This window comes from Peromyscus eremicus, chromosome 13 (assembly GCF_949786415.1).
Source record: "Peromyscus eremicus chromosome 13, PerEre_H2_v1, whole genome shotgun sequence".
Lineage (NCBI taxonomy): Eukaryota > Metazoa > Chordata > Mammalia > Rodentia > Cricetidae > Peromyscus > Peromyscus eremicus.
In genome coordinates, this window is record NC_081429.1 from 62,797,441 (window position 1) to 62,808,947 (window position 11,507).

The 11,507-nt window shown below is 41.6% G+C and overlaps 1 protein-coding gene across 1 annotated transcript in view; it reads right to left on the reverse strand.

Annotated features, from left to right (window-relative positions):
• Window positions 1-7,579, reverse strand: part of Gulp1 (GULP PTB domain containing engulfment adaptor 1) — a 257,448-nt gene extending 249,869 nt beyond the window's left edge. Inside the window, exon 1 of the mRNA XM_059278350.1 lies at window positions 7,232-7,579. The gene's annotated coding sequence lies outside the window, so the exon portion shown is untranslated. The remainder of the gene's footprint in view (window positions 1-7,231) is intronic.
• Window positions 7,580-11,507: the final 3,928 nt, after the last annotated feature.

Consider the following 11,507-nt stretch of genomic DNA (forward strand, 5'->3'; position numbering starts at 1 on the left):
GATAAATACTTTTAATGACTCCAATTATATGTTACTTAGATCTAGAGAAATAAAAAAATGATAGATATGATAGATGATCTTTTTTTAAAAAATTGAAATTTAAAATTCCTTAAGTCTTACATGTAATTAATGATCACCATCATAAACATAGAGGCAAAGAGAAACATCTCTAGGGGCTACTAAATTATTTTCATGGCATCATGCTTCCAAGCCTTTTCCAGTGCCCATCTGAAACAGGGAGACTTGATCTAAAAACTACCTCCACACAATCTTTTCCTAAACTGCTTCCCTTTGTCCCTACTCACTCAACATCCTCTCCATTGTCCCTCAGAAAAGTGCCAAGTCCTATAGCAAGTTCTATCTCTGTCTCTTACAGATATGCACAGAACTACAAAAGGATACGTGGTATTCAATAATATTTCCTAAATTCTACCACGTTACAGTCCACTTCTCTGTAGATTCACAGTTTAAACATATATTTATCAAAATGAGAAAAGGTGAAAATTGCAAAGTTACAACGATATAATTGAAAACCATTGAGTCAAACAAAAGCATTCACTGAATCTATTACATCACATCAAAAACAGTTTTTTAAAGCTTTTTTCACTATTCTAAAAATTGTTTTTCCAAACTGATCATAAATTTCTTAAGACTGCTTAATGTAAGCAATTAAGCCTATGACAAACCCATGTTATAAATTAAGATCAATTCTTCCTTTAAAATGATTAAAGATGATATTGGCCATATGATATTTCTTACTCGTTGGCTATTAAAAATTTTCAACTTATATTTAGAATCCCATTCATTCATTAAAAGAGACACTGTAACTAATACAAATTTGAAATAGTCCTTCTTGCCAGAAAGCAATTCTATTTAATAAAACTGAAGTATCAATTGACTTTTTCTATCAGAGGCAGCAACTGCATCATTTCAAATAAAGTTTATTTACTCAAATTTGACTTTTAAATATTTTATTAAATTGTACTTTGAGAGAGTGCTCTACATAAAACAATTTCTTACTAATTACACTAAATTACTGCTATAGTACAAGAATAAATAACTTTGAACATAATTCTGTTATACAATTTGTTCTTCATAATAAGCCAGACTTTCTCTGTAATTATGTACACTACCAGTAATAATTTATACCAGAAGAAAAAGTTATAATTTCAAGAGTGCATCAGTATGGTTGTATCCATGTGTTCACCTAAGAAGGTGAACCCTAGAGATTAAATATAAAGTTACTCAAATTCTTAAGCTTTATTAATCTTTGCAATATAGTACAGAATACAGTGGCAATCCAGTTGCCACAAGAATTCATTACTTCATCATATTGTGTGAGAGGAAGAAGTCTTTGTAATTAGTCTAAGCATGGAATATTGGAACATGAGACCAATTTCAGATACAGGTATAGCACTTCAGTGAAAACAGAAAATTGGCATTTATTCTCCTACACAATATGTGAGCCAATAATGTTCTTATTTAAAAAATAAAAACCATGCATGGTTAGCATCACTAGAGTGGCTGAAAACATTTCCTAAGCATAAAACAAACACAAACAAATAACAAATAGCAAATAACAGCCTGAAAGCAGCAAGGCTTATTCAGGAAGAAAAATGTTCGGGTATTCTTTTTAAAAATAAAGATCTGACTCAATTTAGTATCTCTGCTGTTTGGAAGCAGAGTGATTCCTATGTTCAAAGTTTATGCCATTTTTCTTCCTCCAATTTGAATATATTTAGGCTCCCGTAGGAACAAACATAAGCTTCCTCATCTATAAATGCATTAAAGCAAATACTGTTAGATCCACCAATCTCTAGAACACTTAGAGACCAGGGCTCACAGCAGCCATGCAATTGGCTTCTATAACTGTCTTGAATTCATTATTACATTCAAATAAATTATTTTTTTATCCTGTGAGGTTTTAGAAGATAACATGCAATATTGCAGCTTGAATTACAAACAAATCAGTCTGCTAAGTAAAATTTACATCAAAAAGTCATCATTTCCATTCTACAGTGGGAGAAAAAGAAGATTTTGAAAGACAAGATATTTATATTAAAATTAACATAATATATCCTTAAATACGCACTATATAGACAAAAGTATCTATAGTGATATTCTGACTATTATATCAACCGTAGCTGGAAGTTTTCTCAAGTAACACCTCAGCCACTTATAAAATAATCATTCAGAGGCTTAATATTAATTACCAATTGCATGGCCTATGGCAGGCTACTTGCTACCTAGCTCTTATTTCTTAAATTAACCCATTTCTATTAATCTATAAGTTGCCATGTGGCTGTGGCTTACCGGTATTTTCATATCTTGCTTCTCCTGCCAGTGGCTCACAGCATCTCCTTCCTCCTCTTTTGGTTATGATAAAAGATAAGTTAGATATGAAACCTTAGACTCACAAATATAGGATAAATAGAATATTTTCTTTGAATTTGCCAAATATAAATAGACTAGATATTATAACTGTAGTTCTTGCTTGATAACTGTTTTGTTACATGTAATTTTACTAGGTTAAAGTTAAAACCTTCCTTTTTGATTAGATAGAAAAAGGGAAGTGTTGTCGGATGTCTTTCTGTATGCTGTGAATATGTGTTGCTCTGATTGGTTGATAAATAAAGCTGCATTGGCCTATGGCAGGGCAGGGTGGAGCCAGGAGGGAAATCCAAGAGAGACAGTGGGAGGAGAAAGGAGAGGAAGGAGATGCTGCAAGCCGACAGCAGGAGAAGCAAGACGTGAAAATACCCATAAGCCACGGCCACATGGCAACTTATAGATTAATAGAAATGGGTTAATTTAAAAAAATAAGAGCTAACTAACAAGAAGCTTGAACCATAGACCATCCAGTTCATAATTGATATAAACCTCTATGTGTTTACTTGGGTCTGAGTGGCTGCAGGGACGGTTGAGACACAGGAAAACTTCCAACTATAATCAACACTACTTTATTCCATATATGCTTGCTTTTGACACATCCATTATTCATCATAATCTAATAATAAAGACTATTATTAAGCATTTTACAGAAATGAGTTTTTTTTTCTTTAAGTCATTTATCATTCTTATTTTGTTAGCTCTGTTACATTGACCTATTCACCTTAAGGAATTAAGTTAAACATTCACGAATACTACATAGTATAGTGAACTTAAAAACAGGTATATGTTTCACTGTTGACGTGATACCTATTAGCTGAAACTAAAAATTAAATATTTCACAAGTATCATGTATCACCAACTAACAAGTTCATGAGTTACAGATATTCATACAGACAACAAATAAACTAATACAGACAAATCAGCAAAGTTGAGTTCAGTGCTATAATCCTAACACAGAACTAATTATGTTCATACTAAACATTTAACAAATACTGAGTCAATCCATCAGTGGCTCCAAATCTCTCATAGAACCATTACAGAAACTGTTATGGCTATCAACGTTAGTTTCCACATTACAAATATATTTTAGTCTCTCATGTGCTGCTTCCAAGAAAGGAGGACTCTCATGGTGGCTTGCACTGGAATCCCGGAACTCAAAAGACTGAATGAGCTGGTGGATTGCCTCTAGTTCCAGTCTCTGCCAGCCTTGACTACATAAATACTGAGTTACAAGCCACTCTGGGCTACAGGGTTAGATACCGCCTCAAAAGCACCAAGCATAAATATGCAAATTAATAAATAAACAATTGAACAAACACAATTTTGCAAATATCCTTCTTAACATTTCTCAAAGAAAAACACGAGCTAGGCTTAAAAAATACCTGACTTTGAATATAAAGATAACTAAAAACAGTGAGTTTATTGGTTTTTCTTTTGTCTTTAACATAACAAAATCTCACTCAACATCTTCAAAAATGAAAATCTGAGAATAAGGGGCCTGAGACATTCTATACTCCAAGGCCTGATATGCAGCTCTGACACCAGGCTACCCCATAACTGTGGATCTCACACCTCTTCCAAGAAGGTTCTTTTTTCAGGAGACTATTACAAAGATCCACAGTTGGTAAAAATGCTGAGACTAAATGACATGATGTTCATTTAGTCCCAAATGAAACATCTACTGCATAACTCATACACCTAAGGCTTGGGGAAAACTGTATTAGAAAAGGCAGAACGATTGTAAGAACCAGAGCACCAGGACAACTACTGCTGGATAGGGAACTTCAGATATGACAGACCAGCTGCACTCAGGAAATCTCAGCAATGTGGTCACCTAACAAGATCTACACAACAATAACACTAGCTGGTATGCCAACATGAATGTGTACATTTCACATAAATGAAGAGTTACAGTCAATCAGTGGAGAGATGAAGGAACAGATAAAGGACCAGATCCCTGGTAGGTTACCCTATCCCAAGTGGTCATCCTAAACACATCCACATACCAGTAACACTACATGGAATCAGTAAGGCTTTTTTCTGGTGTGTGTGTGTGTGTGTGTGTGTGTGTGTGTGTGTGTGTGTGTGTGATTTACATATGCATATATATGCATCAACAATAACTGAAAGATGAATCTGAGACAATGTGGGAAGAGGTACAGCAGTCATTAAAGAGGAATAGAAATGATGTAAATACAGCACTTTGGGATGAAATCTCAAAAAATTTAAAATTTTAAAAGTGATAAATTTATGATTATAGCTATGAATAAAATGTAAAAAAATTTAAATGTACAAACATATTATGTGTGTATAACAGATATAAACATCCCAATTTTATTCCCATAAACTCAGTAGACTGAATGAGAAAGCTCATGACCTTTAAGTCTGAAAGCTCTTAACATTTCATCTCTTTAACGAGCTTGGAATTGTGTAAAGGAAAGTTTCTTTACTTTGCAAGCGGAAAAACTGAAGTCACAGTCAAGAAAGACACTTTGCACATGGTGATTCATAAAGTCAATCTCACAGAGAAGAGTGATATTTACAACCTCAAACTCCCACATCCAACCACATTTCTGTTTTGTACATTCAGCTCCCATGCCCACAACAGTAGACCCAGCTCACTGAGTAACAAAATGAGGGACAGACAAAATAGAAGTGATGTTAATATAGAAAGAGTCAGAACTGCAGATAAGACATCGAGTGCCTGGCTAGCCTCGAATCAAGTATGTGAAATACTGAGATCGCCCTGACTTGTACTTCTCCAGGTGAAAGGAGGAGATCTGTTTCCTGGGGTCACTGCTGAAACACAAGAAAGAAATACTAGATGAGCTTTCCATTCTAATTCCATGACCCCAAATCCAGGCTGTTGGAGAATAACTGAATTATTCAATTTAGGTGGAAAACCATCTGCTCAGTCCCGGTCTTCAGTTCTTACTGGCCAGGAAAACTAGGAAGAAAGGTCCAAGTCAAAGGACTAAACTTGCGGCTAACAACGTGCATCTTGAGGAGACATGGTAACAGTGTGAACACATGCAAAGCATCATCAGCGCAGAAGGCACCATTGCTATTCCAGAGAAAGCATGATAAAGGTCACACTTCCCCCCTCCAGGCCTTCTTACACTCCTTGTGATACTCAACTGCATTCTAGGCTTAGTTAGTTGTTTCTTTTTCCCCCCAAGAAGACTCTCAGTCATTTACAATTTTCATTTCAAAAGAACCCCCTTATTTAAGCCACAGTACCACTACCAACCCTTTCCAATTATTCCCTGCAACTTCCCCAGTCTCTTTCAGGCCTGGCTACTGAGCTCGGTCTGATTTTGGCTGCCAGCCAGATTCCTCTCTTCTTTCCTTGTCAGTCGTAAAAACTTGGAAAATGCTCCTGGACAGCTCAAGGAGAGCGTTTAATTATGCAGTGGAACAGTACCTTAGCCTGACCGTTGTTTCCAGAAAAGCTTGCAGTCACCAGCGTCTGAACTCTCCCAATCGGTGCGTTTTCTAGCAAGGCTATTTGTTAATAAGAAGGAAGGAGGGAAAGGCTGGCAGAACAAGCAGGCCATTTGCAAATCTGAAAATTTTCCAATTCCTTTCAGGGTTTCCCACCTCTCACCATTCACTGTCTTCCAATCTGCTCTTTTACAACCTGATCACCCATATGGACTACATATCCTGGTATCCTGGCCTCTGCAAACCCTAGAATAAACAGGATAGCTAGAACTGGCATAGTCTAGGAAGTTTTCATTCTTAAGTGATGGTGCAGCACAAAATAAATTTATTGCATTCTCCTAATTGATATTATGTTGTCAAACTTACAGATTGAAATAATGTACGTAAATGTCTAATTGCAAATAAAGAAAAGCTCTGTCGAGTAAAACTAAGGCGGGAAGGGGGTGGGAGTACCTTTTCAGCCCACACTTGGGAGTTTCCCCAACACCAGTTAGATCTTCCTCACACTACCTTGGCACGCTATTTCTAGCTGCAGTGTCCAGCTTCCTGTTCAAGTCCCATTCAACATTGTAAACACATTCCAAGAAAACTAGACGGCCCAGAGTTCCCTCCACACACAGGGAAGTCAGCCCAGCAGCCCGAGGATAGAGAACCAGCTGTGCCGTCTTCGGAGCGAGGTCGAGAGCAAGGCCACCACCGGGAGGTGGACCTGAGCGAGCAAGCTTGGCAATTCGGGTCCCACTAACGCAATGCCGGCAGAAGCAGCGATCTAACTCGCCCAGCCAAGGGGCAGCCGCGTGGACACCGCCCCAGACTGGGGGCCCTGCCCGCCCGCCCGGAGCTTTATAGTTATCTGCCGCCTGGTCACGAGCTTCTCGCCTCCCCGCCCCCTGCCCACATTTTCCCAGCGACCCAACAAAAGAGAGACCAGGCTGAACGAAGTTGGCTCTCGGTCGCCTCGCTGACCCAGCGATGCCTCCGCTTGCTGGGCAGCGCCTGCTCAACGCACCCCCAGCGGGATGGTCCAGCGTCCGTTCCCCACCCCCTCAAGCCCCCCACGCTCGTTCCCGGCCCCTGCGCGCCCGTGCCAGACTAAGGCGAAGTTCCCCCGAGGGGCCAGCGGGGGCTGCTGCGGGAAGGCGCTGCACGGGGGAGCCTGGGCTCCCCCACCTCCCTCCGGTACAGCCCCCGCCTGCAGCAACAGGTCCCAGCCTCCTTCCCTGCCCGCCGACTCCCTGCAATTTCAGGGTCCGGATCGGTGCAACCTGCGGGCAGCCACAGCCCCGCGCCCCCCTCACCCTCCCTGCAGACCGCGCCCGCTTCCTGGGGTCCGTTCCCGGTTCCGCGCCACCTGGTCGGAGCTGGCCGGACCCGGACGCACTCGAAGGCTTCCTACCGTGGCTCCGCAGAGGGATGCGGCCGCTCGGCTGGGGCAGACGCGGGATCTCCGGGGACCCTGGCCCGCGAACGCGCGTCCGTGGCGGACAAGGAAACTTTGTGGACGTCTACACGGCGCTGGGCCCGGGACTCTCGGGCTCCGGCCCCCTCCCTCCTCCTCCTAATCTGCCGAAGCCTGAACTGGCGCTGGCGACGGCCCGGGCTGGGTCGGGACTTCCAGTCGCTGGGGCTGGGATCGCGGGGCTCCCCCTCTCGGCCAGAAGAAAACTCCTAGTGCGCACTTCGTCCGGTCTCCTAGGGACGCTGGTGGGGTTTTCTGCAGCAGCGCAGAACGGCCTGTCTGGCTTTTAAAGGCAGACCTGGAGGAGCTGGGAGGTGAGGAGAGGAAGAAACCGGTCCCTAGGAGGGGCTGTCCCTTGCCCGGTTCTTATTCCGAACGGAGCGAAAACGCGGGCCCCGCCCCACTCCCACAGCGCCGAGTTTCCTTTTGAACCTCCTTCCAAAGATGCTGTTTCTTACGAATTTAAAACACCTCTGCGGTCTAACAAGGGGGAAAGTGCCACAGGAAGGGCATAAATATGAGTGAGGCGTGCCCTCTCCTAGACTCAATCATGAAACACTGTCGCTACTGCGCTGAATAGACTTTTTTCTTTTATATTTTTTTCTCTTTTAAACTCAGCCAGAATCTTTGCACATTATCCCTCCCACCTCACCCCCACCCCCCCAAAAAAAAGAAAGAACAGGAAAATTGCCTCAACCGCCACGTTCTGTGTATTGTAGCCTTCCTAAGCTTACCTACGATTTTAGAACTTCTGTGTGGGGTTGGAAGGATAACACAGCAAACCGTTCTTAATGAGTCTGGTACTCTTGAGTGGGAAAAGAATAAAAACGTGCTCTCATAGGAATATGATTTGGAGAATGAGAGGACCACTACGAAAGTTTCTGGAGATAATCCTTAGAATTTAGCTACCTCTGTAGCATGAATCTTAAAGAGTTCTTATTAATAAAATCAAACCCGAGGCCAGTTATTGGGGTGAATGCTGGAAGGTCAGAGAGATAGAACAAGCCACGGCTAACCTCACCTGGCCAACTTCTCAGCTGATCTTTTTTTCTCAGACTGGAAGCCTCTGTGTCCTCATCCCAATGGCTCTCAGCTGAACTGTGCTCGAAACCTAAAAGCTTAACCAGCCAAATGCTTAACCAGCCAAAATGCTTCTAGTTTCTGGTCCTCACGCCTTATATACCTTTCTGCTTTCTACCATCACTCCCTGGGATTAAAGGCTGGCTTTCTGGGATTAAAGGCGTGAGTCACCATGCCTGGCTGTTTCCAATGTGGCCTTGAACTCACAGAGATCCAGAGGGATTTCTGTCTCTGGAATGCTAGGATTAAAGGCGTGAGTGCCACCATTTTCTAGCCTTTGTATCTAGTGGCTGTCTGTTCTCTGACCCCAGATAAATTTATTAGGGTGCACAATATTTTAGGGAACACAATACCAGCACATACCTCGGTTTTAGTTTGGATATGAAAATAGAGGGGAAAGAGATAAAGTTAGTATGCATATAATATCGGTGTGCTTTATAATATGCTGAATTCCAAGCCAGAGCTAAGAGGATAGCACACAGACCTCCATGTATTCCAATCGCCATGCTTACTCTTTCTGTTGGCCCGGATACTCCGCTCAATTACTACAAGAGAAACATTTAGGTGACGCAACTTGTGGCAGTTGCATGTCCAGGAGTTAAAACGGACTAGTGTTAGGGAAGACAGCAGAAAATGGGTTCTTCAACACTCCGTCATATTTTGCTGTAATTTGAGGAGGCAGGTAGTGGAAATTCCCTTCCAAAGACCTTGTAGTTGAGTGGATCTTCTCTCTGACGCTTGTTCTGTTAGAAAAGATGCAGCCTCCCAATATTTCTAATGGAAACAGTTTAGAGATCACCATATTCTAACCAAACTCCCTTGTTTTGAACACTAGGGAATGGAAGTCCAGGGATATTAGGTGATTTCCCTGACACTATGTTTAGATCTCTTGAATTTGGTTCATAGTTTTTGTTGTTGTTGTTGTTTCTCCCTTTATCAAAACAAGTAAGCATACATTAAAATTGTTGTAACAAGAGGCCACGTATGTAGCTCATTTGATAGACTGCTTGTCTAGCATGCACCACATAAAAATAAGCATGGTGACACATACATGCCTCAGGAGGTAGAGTAAGAAAAATCAGATGTTCATAACCATCTTCAGCTATTGTAGCTAGGTAAAGGAAAGCTTGGGGTATGTGGAATGGTAACTCAGAAAGAAAGAAAATATGTGCAATACTTTAATACAATAGTAAAAGATTCTAGCATAGACTCCCAAGAATACATAGTTTGAGAAATATTAGATCGTTTTCAATAAACAAGTCTTAAGCATGGGACCAAAGAAAGACTGGCTCCAGAGATCAAACATCACAAGCCCATTCAATGAGTCTGTGGAAAGTGTCACAGTGTGTCCTGTTCATTTGCCTCTACTAGCTTTCAAAAGGACTTTTAATCCCTTCCTCACTCCCTGCCTTCACCGAGCTGACTCCAGGGCTCCTGAAGCTACAGCCCATATTCCCCCTCTCAGTAAGAGGCCTCTTTCTAGCCTCCTCCTTGCTCCCTGGCTGAAACAATTTCCCAGAGATCTGAAGAAGTTCTCCTGGTAGATCTGTGTTCCCTATCTAGGAGGGGTAGAAGCACTAATTAGAAAACAAATTGTGGCTAAAAAGTACGTTCACCACAGGACGGATGGATGAAAATGCATGAATTGCCCCAACAATCTCTTTCAACCCTTGCACAGTGCTCAGGACGGTTTGCTTTTGTATTTTCTCTAAGTTGGTTATTGCTGGGTTATTCTTATAGTCTAACTCACAATATGAACTTTATGAAATGGCTTGCAGGCACAAAAATCTTAAGGATGTTAGAACCAAGTTTTTAATAGCACTAAACCAAAGCAGAACAGAGTTTTAAACCAGATTTATGAGAAGGAAGATGACAAGGAGAGGGCTGTGGAAGCATGGCAGGGTACAAACACTAAACAGTGCCTAATTCTACCCATTGAATTTCCTCAGAGTTACAGTTAATTTTTTTTCTATTCATCATGTTGCATGCAGCCACTCATAAAAAATGAACAGCCTTCTAGTAATTTTAAAATTAATGTTCCTGCTCAGGCCACTTTTAGGTTTTTCTTACTTGAATAGGAAGAGAGTTTACAATTCTTACTGAAGGTGATGTCACACCCCTGTAGTTCAGCACTCTGGGGGCTGAAGCAAGATGATTCCTGATAATCACACTTTGACAGAATTTATAACCACCCAGACAACAAGCTTCTGGGTGTGTCTGTAAGGGCCTTTCTAGAGAAATCTGACTGAGGAGTGAAGATTCACTCTGATTTCATGGGCTGGGTCAATACAAGGGGAAAGCTGAGAAAATGAGCTGAGTACCTGCTAGTTAATCCTCTGCTGCATGGCTAAGGATGCCATGTGACCAGCCTGCTTGCCTTACTGTTGGGTTTACCCCTGCCACAGCCGCCATACCTTCACTACCTAATGGACTATAGCCTCAAACTGGGAGAAAAAGAAACTCTTCTTTTTTTTGGGGGGGGGTTTTTCGAGACAGGGTTTCTCTGTGTAGCTTTGCGCCTTTCCTGGGACTCACTTGGTAGCCCAGGCTGGCCTCGAACTCACAGAGATCCAACTGGCTCTGCCTCCCGAGTGCTGGGATTAAAGGCGTGCGCCACCACCGCCCGGCGAAACTCTTCTTTAAGTTGCTTTCATCAGGTATTTCATAATGTCAATGAGAAAACTAATGCAATTAAGTTTGAAGCCAGCCTGAGGTACACTAGGAGATTATGTCTAAGAAAGAAATGGAGGGAGAGAGAGATGGAGAGGGAAGGACGGAGGGATGAAGGAAAGAAGGAGGAAAGGAAAAGAGAAAAAGAGAAAAAAAGAAAACACTAAATTGAAAATTACCTGTTATTTTTGATTAACAAATACCATTTTACCATAAAATACAAAAATATGTGTAGCAGGAATCTTAGATGGTCTTATTAATAAAATCAAACCTGAGGCCAAGTATTGGGGTGAACACTGAGAGATCAGAGAGACAGAACAAGCCACAGCTAACCTCACCTGGCCAACTTCTCAGCTGATCTTGTTTCCTCAGACTGGAAGTCTCTGTGTCCTCATATCCGAATGGCTCTCAGCTGAACTGTGCTGTTCAAAACCTAAAAGCTTAACCAGCCAAATGCTTCTAG